This window comes from Notothenia coriiceps, unplaced genomic scaffold (genome assembly GCF_000735185.1).
Source record: "Notothenia coriiceps isolate Sejong01 unplaced genomic scaffold, NC01 NC01_scaffold00017075, whole genome shotgun sequence".
NCBI classification, from domain to species: Eukaryota; Metazoa; Chordata; class Actinopteri; order Perciformes; family Nototheniidae; genus Notothenia; species Notothenia coriiceps.
The window spans coordinates 304038-316792 of record NW_011349776.1 but is presented as its reverse complement, the minus strand read 5'-3'; the positions used below and the strand labels follow the sequence as shown (position 1 = coordinate 316792).

Sequence of the window (12755 nt, the reverse complement as noted above, 5' to 3'; positions counted from 1 at the left end):
CTCAGAAAACGCAGTTGTGACATTGTCAAGACGCCACTGCGAAAACCTCGCCACGGAGCGCTTTTTCGGCTGCAGGTTTAGAGATGAGGGCAAGGTGGAGGGGAGGGGAGGAGGAGGGGAGGGGAGGCATGGATGGAGGGACACTGAGAGAATGAAAGGGGAGACAGAGAGAACGAAGATGCAGTAACAAAAAGAAGAAGAAGAGCAGGGTTTCTTTTTCCTAGATATTTGGATGTTCTAAGACCAGTTTGTGTTGACGGAGAGCTTTGTGAGTCTACTGTGCACAAACAACGATGGAATGGAGAACCACAACCAAGGGATTGGGGTGTTGTTTTCAAGGTGGCAGAGAAAAATGAGGGCTGCGTGCTACAGGCCTCCCCCTCCTCAGCCCCCTCTCCACCCCCTGCACTCTCCAATTTAAGACGGGGCTGTGTGTTTACGAGACATTTGGGTTTCAGGGGATGGATAAGGCTGCTGAAGGGAAAGAAAGGCAAGGATGGAGAGCTCGGGGGGGGGGGGTAGAGACAAGCAGCTTACATAAGCCAGTGCACTCAGAGGACGGGCCATTTAATTTACATTGAGCTGCATGGCTACCTCATTCAATGTGGTATTCACTGTGGTTGACATTAGCATTTTTAACAATAAATGCAGTTCCACTTGACGTGAAGGAGGGATAAGTGAGTGTGACCTGAAGGCATTGTGTCAGTGTTCCTGACTGGCATGAGGGTGTGATGTTTTCCATCAGGGTCAACTTTGAATGGGTTTCCCTGTACATGCAGTTATTCTTTATGGTGAATGCATGACATCACGGCGCTAACCGTATGCAGCTTATCAGCCAACACTGACTTTTGTTCTGCTGCCAAACACTGCGCTGCGTTTACTCGACAGTACGTGTCAGAATAGTCGAATTCTTACTCAAGCAGTATACCTTTTATTTATAAAATACTAACCATACCTTAATCCAGAGTGTGTTATTTGTCAAAGCAGTGGCACAGATTCAACATGTAAGGCCTTTCACAGTAACACTGCTATAACTGAAGCCATTGTGCCACATTTTAGTCCATAATTATCTCCATGAAAACGGAATGATTGATTTTTTGCCAAACACTACTGCTTTATTAATTGCCTTCTCTCGTAAAGAAGTGTTTCCCAAATCATAATGAAATGCGCTCAATTGGTAAAGTAGTTTAGCAATTAGCGCCCGTTCGTTTTCGTTATTTTCCATAATTGAATCGCCTCGAACATGTATGACCGTAACATGTCAGCCATTATGTTATTAGTGAGGAATACATCTCTGTTTCTCAGTGATGATAAGAGATAATAGATATGTGGATTAGGGCTGAAAATAATGAGTTCATTTCAGAATGTGCCATATTGATTCATCTGTTTTTCTCAATTAACTTTTTTATAGTTTGGCTGATTAAATCATGATTTAGCAGAGCACAAGTTGATATTTCGATTTCTTGTTTTACCCAACAGTGTAAAACCCAAGTTTATATAGTTCACTATCATGGCAAAATAAATGAATAGAAACTTATTTTCTTACCTCACTTATCGTTTCTGCTTGATACGGTGAAATTCAGAATACAAGCACATTTTGAGTTTTATTTGACACTTGACGATTGGTGGTTTCTGCCTGACTGTATTCGAGTGTTTTCAGTAAGGGAACAGTCGCACTGGAGCTAACACAGCTGAAGTTTAAAATGTGAAACAAGCCAACAGAAAAAACTCCTGTACTTTTTTTTGGCCCAAGCCCTTAGATATAAACGAAAATGTCCATGACCCAAAATAGCATACATGCGCAAGAGTTCTGCTATTTTAGTATAATAACCGACAACCGAGGGCCGGCTCTTCCTTTGAAAGGCTTCTTCTGTGGTGCTATTCCAGGTTGAGTAGGAGGGGAGCAGAGTCAGAGGAGACTCTTCAATCGATCGGCCTACTTTTATTTCCTGCACCAAACGAGCCAACTGAGCTTGTGTGTGTGTACGGTACATGTGTGTGTGTGTGTCATGTTGTGGATTCAGATCCTGTTCCTATTGTCTACTAGAGCCATTCAAATACTGTTAAACGCTCCATCAGTCAACTGTAACCCCTGACATTAAAAACAGCCATTATTGTTGTAAAAGCAGGAAATGGTTTCTCTGCATTTGACCCATCCTAGTGTTAGGAGCAGTGGGCTGCCATTATGTACGGCGCCCGGGGAGCAGTGTAGGGAACGGTGCCTTGCTCAGGTTCACCTCGATAGCACTCACTTGATCTTGCCGGGACTTGAACTGGTGACCTTCCAGTTGCCAAGCCAAGTCCCTATCGACTTCGCCACCACCGCCCTATGTTGTTGTTGTTTGCCGTTGAAATGCAGGTGTGTGGTTGCACTGAATAATGTGTGTTAGCGGCATCACAGTTGTGCGGTAAGATTGAGTCACTGATGCTTTTTTTTTCTAAAAAGATTTCAACTTTAGCTCACATTGTTTTTTCCTGCTTTGGTAAATCTCCATGTCCACAAAACATCAGCTTCAGCCAATAGCCGTTACTTGATAATACAAGAAAAAAACAGATTACAAAAAAGTTCATTTGAAGCGTTTCCCTTACAGAACATCCGTGTCTAAATCCAGCATAGAAACCAGCAAAGTGACTTTGTTCTGTCTTTGCACTCAGTCATTATGATTGCACGTTGCAAGGTTACCGGGCAGATTTGGTTCTGCTCTGAGTCAGCATCCTATCATTCCTCTCATTTGGAGCCATTTTGCACGGCTACACCCCGGCGGGCTCCCTGTGGGGGCGCTCAGCGAGGGGGGGGCAGTTGGAGCCTCCTCCTCATCAAATGGCAGGATGTTGGCAGTGTAAGCCTCCGGTGGATCCTCTCAGCTGGCGCTCTCTGTTGTCACCTGGCCCCCGTTGACCACTGCTCTGAAAGTTTCAGGCCTCTTTGGTTTGGGCCGAGGCTTGCTGCTGTTTTATTTCTGTCTAGTAAGTACTTTCAGCTCTGCTCTGTTGAGATTATGACAAATATTCAGTTTTATCATTGTGGGAGTTAATTCTCTGTGGCAGCAAAGTCTCTAGTCTCTTTAGAAAAATGTCCATTTGCAGACTTTAAAAATGTCCCTGGACAATTCAGTGAAATGTTTAAAATGACACAAAGGAACAGTAGTCATTAATATCCTTTCTGAAAGCCATCGACTGTGTGAACAAAGAAACGAGGTCCTTCAAGTACAAAGAACATTCTCATTGTTGATGAATTGGTCCTGTTTAAATAAATGATGTCGTAATGGTTTAGATAATCATTGTACTTTCAATTGAGCCAGAAAAAGAGAACGAAAAATGTGATTTTCAACAAAACCCTGATGTAATAGTCCTAAAATATGCAGAAGCTGCTGCCGTCATGACACATATTTATGTAAGCATCTGCTTTTATACTCAAAATCTCTCAACATAACCCGCGTTTGCATGTTATAAAATGCCCCCTTCCAGAAATACATCAGAGCTTATTGTTCTTAATCACAATGTCCCTCTCAGTTATGTCATACATACATTAAACCATTAAGTGATGCAGGGGCTCTTTCTCATTGTTCACGTTGCTATTACAGGAGGAGTGCACTCAGGGGCATTCAGAGGCTCTGAAAGCAGACCAGGACCAACCATTCATGCTCGCACCATGTCACTTCATCGCCATACTCGGCAGAAAACATCCCGGAGAGAAGGGTGTGAAAATACCCTCGTGTAGTATATTCTATTCTGGAAATATTACATTACATGTCACTTGTTAGACAATCCCCACAGGAGCAATTTGGGGTGAAGTGTCTCACCCAGGGACACAACGACATGCTGACTGCAGTGGGGTTTGAACCTGTAGATCCGAACACTAACGCACTAATCCACTGCGCCACACACCTCCCTATTAGAGACAATCAATGTATTTACTTAAGACTGAGGGGCCTCTCCGTTCTGTCACAACTATGAGGAGGAAGTTGCAACCTCAACTGTTTCATTTACATTTTAAAGGCGGCGGTAATGAAGAAGTGAGAGGAGAGAGGCTTTCAGAGTGTCTAACCTTAACGCACCAAACAGAAACCACTCGCAAGAAACTGACTTCTGCCACACTTCTCACATTCTCTGCCATTTGTATTTAACATGACACAAATATGTGCCTTGCAATCACATTGTTATTGTGTCAACTTCATACCTTTCAATAAATAAAGACAGAAATGTATCGGCCCCAGACAAACGGATAGACTTCTGAGCGGGTTCTTTCTGTAATGGCTTAGTGAATCATTCCATGCCAGAATTAGAGCACGCTATAGTAATTCACACGATGCATCGCGGTCTCCTGGTGACGCACGGTGGCGTGTGTTTTCATACACAACCTGCTCCTTCTTAAGGTCGTAGACTACGTAGCATCACAGTCAACCAGACGGATTCTGCATCACCACAGCTGGCGTATCGGTGCACGAGCCGTGTTTATGTAGGTCAGAAGGTGCAGAGCCGCTGGTGAACATAACACAAGGCCACCAGGCAAGAACATCTGAAACTGCAGACAGTGCTTATCTGCAATGTGCAGATCTATAGTGAATATATATTTTTATATTTTACGCTAAAGATGCAGGTTTTGGTGGTGCTAGTTCGACCACATTTCTGCTGTTCATACTCTCTAACGTGCTTGTTATACTTTATTGCAAGAGTGCTTATTCAAGATGTTTAATGGCTTATTTGTGGAGATTGTTTATAATTAATATTGCAGTACCCTTTAAAAACAGCCTCTACGGAACAGGCCTATTGCCTTTCCTCCGGTATTGCTTAACTACCTGCAACCGCTCATACAAACAACGTCCATAACCCTGAGCCATAAAGCTGCCATGGAATAGCTGCCTCCCCTAGCAATGCTAGAGTATATGTGTCATCAGGGTACAAAAGCTGTATCCAGAATGCCATTAGGATGCAGGGATGACACATTTTGTTTGCGTTGCCCTGGTGACAAAAAAGCCATTTGTTTCTTGACGAAAATGAGCTGTGTGGCAAACAGAAGTTTATCAGCAACATAATAAATGAACACCCCTTTACGATTGTTCAACATTAAGCACATAACGCACTTTGTTAAAGAAGTTCCTTAGATCTAAAAACGCTAAAACTCGTGGTCCTCAGCAACACACACGCAAAGTGGGAAGTCGATCCAATTAACAGTTTTCGAGGAAATCGAAGGGAAGACAGACAGATACGCCTTCCGTTTCAGTGAGATAGCATACTTGGATTATTTGTTTGTTTGATGGTGAGGAAAACAGGATATTCCATTTGTTGACGAACCATTTATTCAATTGATTATCACTTAGGCTATCATTGTAACAGTCATCTCCTGCTAGAAGTCAACTCTTCCTTGGAAAAGATCTTTATGTCTCTGTCAAATGTGAGAGGAGGCTTTACTGATGCCAGAGCTCTGTCAATAAGAGACAGAAGTCCATTCCTCAAAATGAGAGCAACCATTTCGAAGTGGCCTTTCCCCACTACAGCACCCTCAAGTTATAAGCACTTATTTAGAGTAACTGAATACGGCTTTTCTCCCATAAATAAAGATTGGTAGCTGAGAAGGGGGGCTACTTTGGGTAGTGTGAGCGTTGCGGCCATTTCATAGTCACTCAGCTACATTTTGGCAGACAATAGGGACAGTGAGGAAGCGGAGGAGGTCAGCGGCTCTTCCTCTTAAAGTACACGAGGTAGGGTAACAGCTATTAAAGCAATATCTCCCATCCTCTGCCTCAGAGATGGTTGCACTGATGACGGAGGAGCTACAGTGAACCCTGTCTCAACATAATAGACCCAGTCATGAAGCTGAGAGTCAGTTCCTTTCCCTCTCACACACACACACACACACACACACACACACACACACACACACACACACACACACACACACACACACACACACACACACACACACACACACACACAGCGCGGTCAAAGAGGGACAGCTGCCCTTCCTGTCACTGTGTGGACCTTGTGTTACATCTATGAGGCTTTTATAGAGCCAGCAAAGGCACACAAAAACACACATGTACTCAAATATCTCCTATTTAGGCCTCAAATCTCTCTGCCTGCCCCTCCGTCACACACATAGCCGGCCACAAGGTGTATTTCCAGACACACAGGAAGTGGCAGTGCTCCGCCAGCACACACTGTTGATGTCATGGTGAATAGCCCGTCAAACAATTGGGTTCTGTTTTGGTTGCAAAGCAGCACGTAGGTTTTTGTTAAAAACAATGGTGCTTGAATTTGCATTTGAAGGTTCATCAGTTTTCTGTTGTACTATTTATTACAAGAGGAAGTAAGGTATTAATACTATTGACGGAGTTTTTCTGAAAATACTTCCTCTTTGTATTTACCAAAAGGGGTAGGGTCACTGATCATGCATGACCCATGAGTAAAACATAATACAAAATAGTGTCTACATGCTCAGATTTGTGAATCATTCACATGTGCTGCTCAGCCACCCAGTGACAGTGTGCCAGTCATCTACTATAGCAAACTGTTTGATTATTAAAACCTTGTATCTTGACAATAAAAAGAACTGAAACTGGACCAGGCTCCGGTACATGACCTCAACAATATCGGTTTACTGTAAGACGTGAGGCACACGTGCACAAGGAAGTCAGACACAGACGTGGATATAATTCATAACAAGTCTGGTTTTTGTGCGTCTGCATCCCAGACGGTCCGAGAGTGGACAAGGGAGCATCCAGCCGATGAATTATTAACGTAACCCTCGGCCCCTTTCGCCCAGCCTCATTAATAATTCATTAGGCAGAAGACTTTATTTTCAATTTTTTGAAGGACACATTTAAAGTAGGACAGCTCTCCTGGAAAAGGTGAGGAGATGATGCTTTATCCTGCTGTGGAGCCCAGAGGGAGCTTTGACCTCCAAATCAAACCATAGCAACAGTGCTATACAGCAGCACTGAGGCCCACACAGACAAGCATTTTACTGACTCTCTTCCGCTGATTGATCCTTTCACATTTCCATTCATTGAAATATTTTCTACTCCAGACTTTTTGGAGCTTATAAAGCCACTTCTTTGAAATAGTAAAGTAAGTATCCCTTTTTTTTTGGACAGCTATTTGAAGGGAACCCTAAAAGTTCCGATTAGCTTCAATATGCTGTAGCTAAGCTGAGAAGAGAAACATGGTTCGCTAAGTTATTATAATAATAATAATAATAATAATATAATAGATTTAATTTGTTAGCGCTTTTACAGGTGCTCAAAGACGCTTTACAGATAATAGTGAAGAGAAAAGAAAAGAGAAGAAAGAAGAAAGGAACAACAAATAAATATATAGTTCAAGTTAAAGTCAAATAATACAAAAACAATCACACATGAAAAGCCAGATTGAAGAGGTGAGTTTTTGTGAGTTTTTTGAAGGTGGTGAGGTCGGTGCAGTCTCTGATGGGTTGTGGGAGTGAGTTCCAGAGGGAGGGGGCAGCGACGGAGAAGGCTCTGTCCCCCCAGGTCCGGTGATTGGTGCGGGTGGGGATGGATAGGAGGTTGGCTTCTTTATTCTTCTATATTATTTATTTATTATGCCTCAGTTAGCATATGTGAAGGAAATAACCACAACTTCTTCAAATGTCAGTATCACCTTGAAATGTTGTGAAAACGTCATGAGGCCCAGAACTCAAAGTAGAAGTGATGATACATGTGTCAAATGTAAGGCAACGTGTGGAGAAGTGCTCGCAATAATATAAATCCTTTCGAAAACCTGCTCTTTTTCATGCCACCTTGACAGTTATTTTATTTTGTTTAAATTGGCCCGTTGAGCACAGGTTGCTAAGTCTAAGTGTCTTTGGGGACCAATAGTTTAGACAGGCGTTTGCAAATTGGCTGAAGAGATCAAACTTGTAGGAAAAAAAAGAGAGTGCTGCAGTACCATCCACTTAGCAGCCTCTGGACTTGGCCCAGTTCACTGTCCGCAGTGTGGTGGAGGGAGGGCTTAGCTGGGGTACATTGAGGATGCCTAGAGCAAACGCTGTTCATTCAAAATGAACTCATTCTCAGATCCAGCCATATTAATACATGTTTACTTTCCTAAAAGCTTTGCAGTCAGTTTCAGTGTGACACATATCGGCAGCAGAGCAGCCATGCAACCCGATCCCAAAAGTAACAGGGTTGTGAGGGATCAATACATGAGAGTGAGACTGAGCCTGGCTTTAAATTTCCCCAAATCAATCACTATTAGGAGATGATTTAGACCTTGTGGTTAAGAATCGGCAGGGCAGCTTTTAACTACAAAGATAGACAGCGACACCACAGCAGCTGACATCCAGATAGTGGACGTTTACCCGCCTGGTTGGATAGTCATTGAGGTGCAGTAACCTCGCTTTGCCAGTTTCTCCATCTCGGACAGTGGCCTGCTTTGAAAGACCGCTTGCCAAACACGTAGAGGCACGAGGTGCATTTCACATCTTTAGTCCTCAATTCTCACAGGAAGAGAACAACGAACATAAGGTTGCCAGTCTGCACAGTTGCTGCAGCCCTGATAGAGTTGATGAGTCTGCAGTAAGCGCACAACATTTGTCACTGATCACATCTAATTGCTGCTAAGCTCTTAAGCCGATCTCCGCCTGTTCACCTGAAGAGAAAAACAGATCCAAACACAATTCTCTTTATCAGCACGCCATCTCTCTTTCAGCGTCAGATACTTCAAATCACGTCCACGTCAGCGTTCATTGTGATGAAAGCACCAGGCTGAGGCCGAGTTGACAGAAAGCTGCTCATTCATGCTGCAGCGGGGCAGCCATAGGTGTGGAAGTGTTGAGTAGAAACGATGACGACACCCATCCTCTCAGGGTCCAAAAGTCAGTCATCTCTTCCTGTTTGACAGGACGCAGACTTGCATGAGCGAGTGCAAAATAAGTCAAGCGACCCTGACTTCCCCAAAACGAAGCAAACTCTCCGCTGACTTCAGTTTGTGTCCTGATACTGTACACCAGAGGCCCATTAACCTTGTCCTGGATTTAACACGGAAGTGGACCTCATTCGCTGTCATCAGTTTAACCGAACATCAACCCCGGGCAGTAAAAGCCCTTTAAAGTCAATCCGGTGCAAAAGAACAAAGGAAGCAACGCAGATGTAATCCCTAAAAGCAGATAAAATAATGCAGCTCCACGGTTTAGTTTCACCTTGAGCTCAGGAGGAAAACAAATTGAATATTTCGGCACTAAAATAATGTTTATCCGGAGCATGTGAGCGCAATACTGGCATGGTTGCTGTCCACTGGCTGCTAACATAGCTCTAAGCTCTGAGACGCAGGATTAAACACTGCTGTGCACATGCATTATTGAGGTTCTCTGGGACGGAGATGGCGCTGGGACTGCGAGGTGATCTTCGAAGGGCAGCGTTTTCCCAAGTGTTTTAGTAGTGAACGCTCCAAATCTTTCAAAAACAATCCTGGAGAGTATCAGCTGCATGTCTGGGTCATCTCTTATTGACTGATCCTGTGGCAAAAGAGAGAAAAAACGAAGACAGCCCCGCACAGACGTTGCATATCAGTAATGGTAAGAACATTTCTAACAGTTGTCATTGAAATAGTCTGACCGTATGAATACATGTCACAATATAATCCATGATTGGATTCATGTGGTGAATGTGGATTAAAAGGCAGGAGATGTGTTTCTATAGGCTGTGGAAACATATGGTAATATCAATGAACGTGTATGTCAAAAATAAACCAGATGATGGAGATTTAAGTCATGCCAAAAAGTCAGCAAATCAAATTCTGTGCAGTCCCTCCTCAGAAACATTCAATACAAAGCATGTAAGTGGTCCCTGCCTAGTGAAGGGTCACCTTTCTGTTGATGTGGCGGTACAGTTGTGGCTCAGAGAGCATCAGAGGTCATGCACGGTTTTCATCAACTGCTGCGCTGACTGACACTGAGAAAAGAGCTTTTACTGCAAACGTGGGCGAGAGCTTTAACTGTATAAAGTAATTGCTTTATTTTTTATAGGAGATACGGTAGTTGGTGCTACCAGATATGATGAAAAATAAATATCAGTGATTTTTCTACGGGGATTGACCTGCTTCTCTGATTTAGAATGAAATACTTATTTTGTCAAAAAACAATGCAGCTGCACCACAATGAGTTATTTTCAGTTGTATTCAAAAAGACTCTGATGTTACTGCACAGGTTTATTTTAAGTTGAACATGCCAGAAGTATTCAGACTGGGATCAAGACTGAAGTGATGTCTTGTTTTGGAAGCAGTTTTCAAACCAGTGAGATGCAGCTCCTCCATTATAACCACAGCAAAAGTGATACACTTGTATTATCAGAGAACATTCAGCTGTATTAAAAGCTGTGGAAAGAGCTTCTTGTTGCTGTTAATTGACTAAAGCTTTTATAATATCCTCAAGTTCTCTTTTTATTACCACTTTGTAAGTCCTGCTGGCACAAAATTATCCTTTTATGATCGTATTAGGGTTTTGTTAAAGCCAGACTTGTGAGACTACCCTGCGAAAAACATTATGGTAGGGATCAATAATTTATGTGGTTTTATTTTTAGCAATTTTAGGATCTAAAAGTAGCTTCACTGCTTTTGCATTAGGAGGATATGCAATGACATTGAAGTTGTCAGGCTAATACATGCAGCAGAAAACAGAGAGAACAGACACTGAGTTCCCTGTAATAGATTGAGCTGAAACCTGCGGGGGCAGGGACATAACACAACAGTTCCTCTTCACTTTGTACTTCTATATGAGGTATATCACACACTTCTCTGTACAGAACGCAGTCAGAGGACAGTTCCTATTCAAAGAAAGGTCAGTGTCGATGTGATCTGGTGTTCATGTGGATTTTTAAGTCTAAAGATCTGATTGAAGAAGTGACATATCAATAATGGTAAGAAAAATGTTTTTTAATCGTTTGGCTTCTTCACACAAAGTAAAATGTTCTGTTGATATGCTTCAATCAAAGGGAATGTGTTTATTGCCATCACTGCAGTGGTAAACCTAGATGCAATACAACTGAATATCGCTGTAACAGATAGATGCTCAAACACCGGACAGATTATGTAAATGTGAATCATTCTAATGATTTGGTGATCCAAGTTCTGTTTGGCTCCTCTTCAAAGCTGGTTATAATTGATTGGTTATAATTCATTCCTAAAACCTACAAAATATTCGACATCTGAAACACTATTTTCTTTTTTCTACAAGTATTGTAATATCCCCATTTCTCAGTCAGCACCAGGTTCTAAGGAGCTACAGCTCATTACAAACTAAACGTTTTAAACTATTTTTCACATTAAGAGGTTTTTAGGCAGCCAATGTATATCACTGGCTCACATAACAGCTCACCGTGTCATATTGAGAAAGGTAGCTAATGTCATTTGGCTGTGTTATGGAGGTTCTGGCATACTGTTGGCTTTTCACAGAGATACGCTTCTTGTGTAGATTATGATTTAACACTAAAGGAACATGGTTAGTGCTGCATACACTGTGCTCTTGTTACACACTATCAGAGTCTGCAGTCACGCTAGCAGCTCTGTGAAGCTATCCTCAGGCACAGCTGTGCTTTGAGCTAAATACTAACATCAGCATGCAAACATGCTCACAAAGGCAAAGCTAACATGCTGATGTAAAGCAGGTTATAACGTTATCCCTGTTATACATTGTAGTTTAGCGCATTAGCATGCTAACATGAACTAATTAGACCATCCCTAGAGGCATGCTAGTAGCATAGCTAAAAGTTAACATGCTTATGTGTTTCCTGGTGCCAGCTTTTTCATGTTTTTGTACAATTTAAATTTCCATCTGTTTATTTTATATGTGCCTATCATCTTCTTTTGCCACTGCAGAACCAGTATATCTATGGAGACAACATGTTTACACTCTCTAAAATATTTTTTTAGTCAACCACCACCATGACAAGACTCAAATATTGTCTCTGTTGTCGTAGTTTATATATCATAAGTGTTGAGTTTGTTTGGTAGGGGGCTTATTTCCCCTCTTAGTGAGCTTTATAGCATTGTTCGACTGGATACCACATTGAAAAAGGGTGGCACTATACCGGTTGCTATGGAAACAAGGACTGATTTGTGGGTCGGGGGTTTAAAGAAGCTCAGGAGTATGTGATTTACACAAAGGGTGAGTGTTTCTTGAAGTTCAGTTTGCTGTTGGAACAACATGAAGGTAATCTGCGATTCCTCTGAAAAATACAAAATGCTGCCAATAATCAACACTCCCACTTAGAGACAGCGGAGAAAATGGATTGCTCGCACCTTTTCAAGGAAAACATGCAGATGAGGCTGCACCTAATGATTGCAGAAAGGCGTAGACACACATCATTTGTGCCCACATGGGTAATGATGTTTGAGAACATTCACAGGCTCCCAGGAATATACATGAGCGGGGTTTTAATGTCTGCATCCCTGGCACGATGCAGGAAGGGCACAGAGGCGTCTCAATGTGACCCAGTGGCCGTTTCTCAATCGCGAGGATACTGGCTTGGTAGTCACTTCCTTCAGAAACTAAGCAAGTATACTTCCAAGCCACGGCTTCGGAAAACAAAGAAGAATGGAACAGGCTAACAAGTGTGCCACTCTCTCTAACGGTTTCAACATAAACTGTACCAAAAATATATACCTCACGATGTCTATCTAATTATCAACTTGCTTTACTTTCACGGAACACATGTTTGGTGATAACAAATGCAACAAAGTAACATATTTACCAACACATTTTCTACGCCACTACATACTTACATTTAAATGTGTGCTGC

At 42.4% G+C, this 12755-nt stretch overlaps 1 protein-coding gene across 1 annotated transcript in view; it reads left to right on the top strand.

Moving 5' to 3' along the window:
- The window catches only part of sipa1 (signal-induced proliferation-associated 1), a 30666-nt gene that overhangs the window by 900 nt on the left and 17011 nt on the right, over positions 1-12755 (top strand). The window lies entirely within an intron of this gene.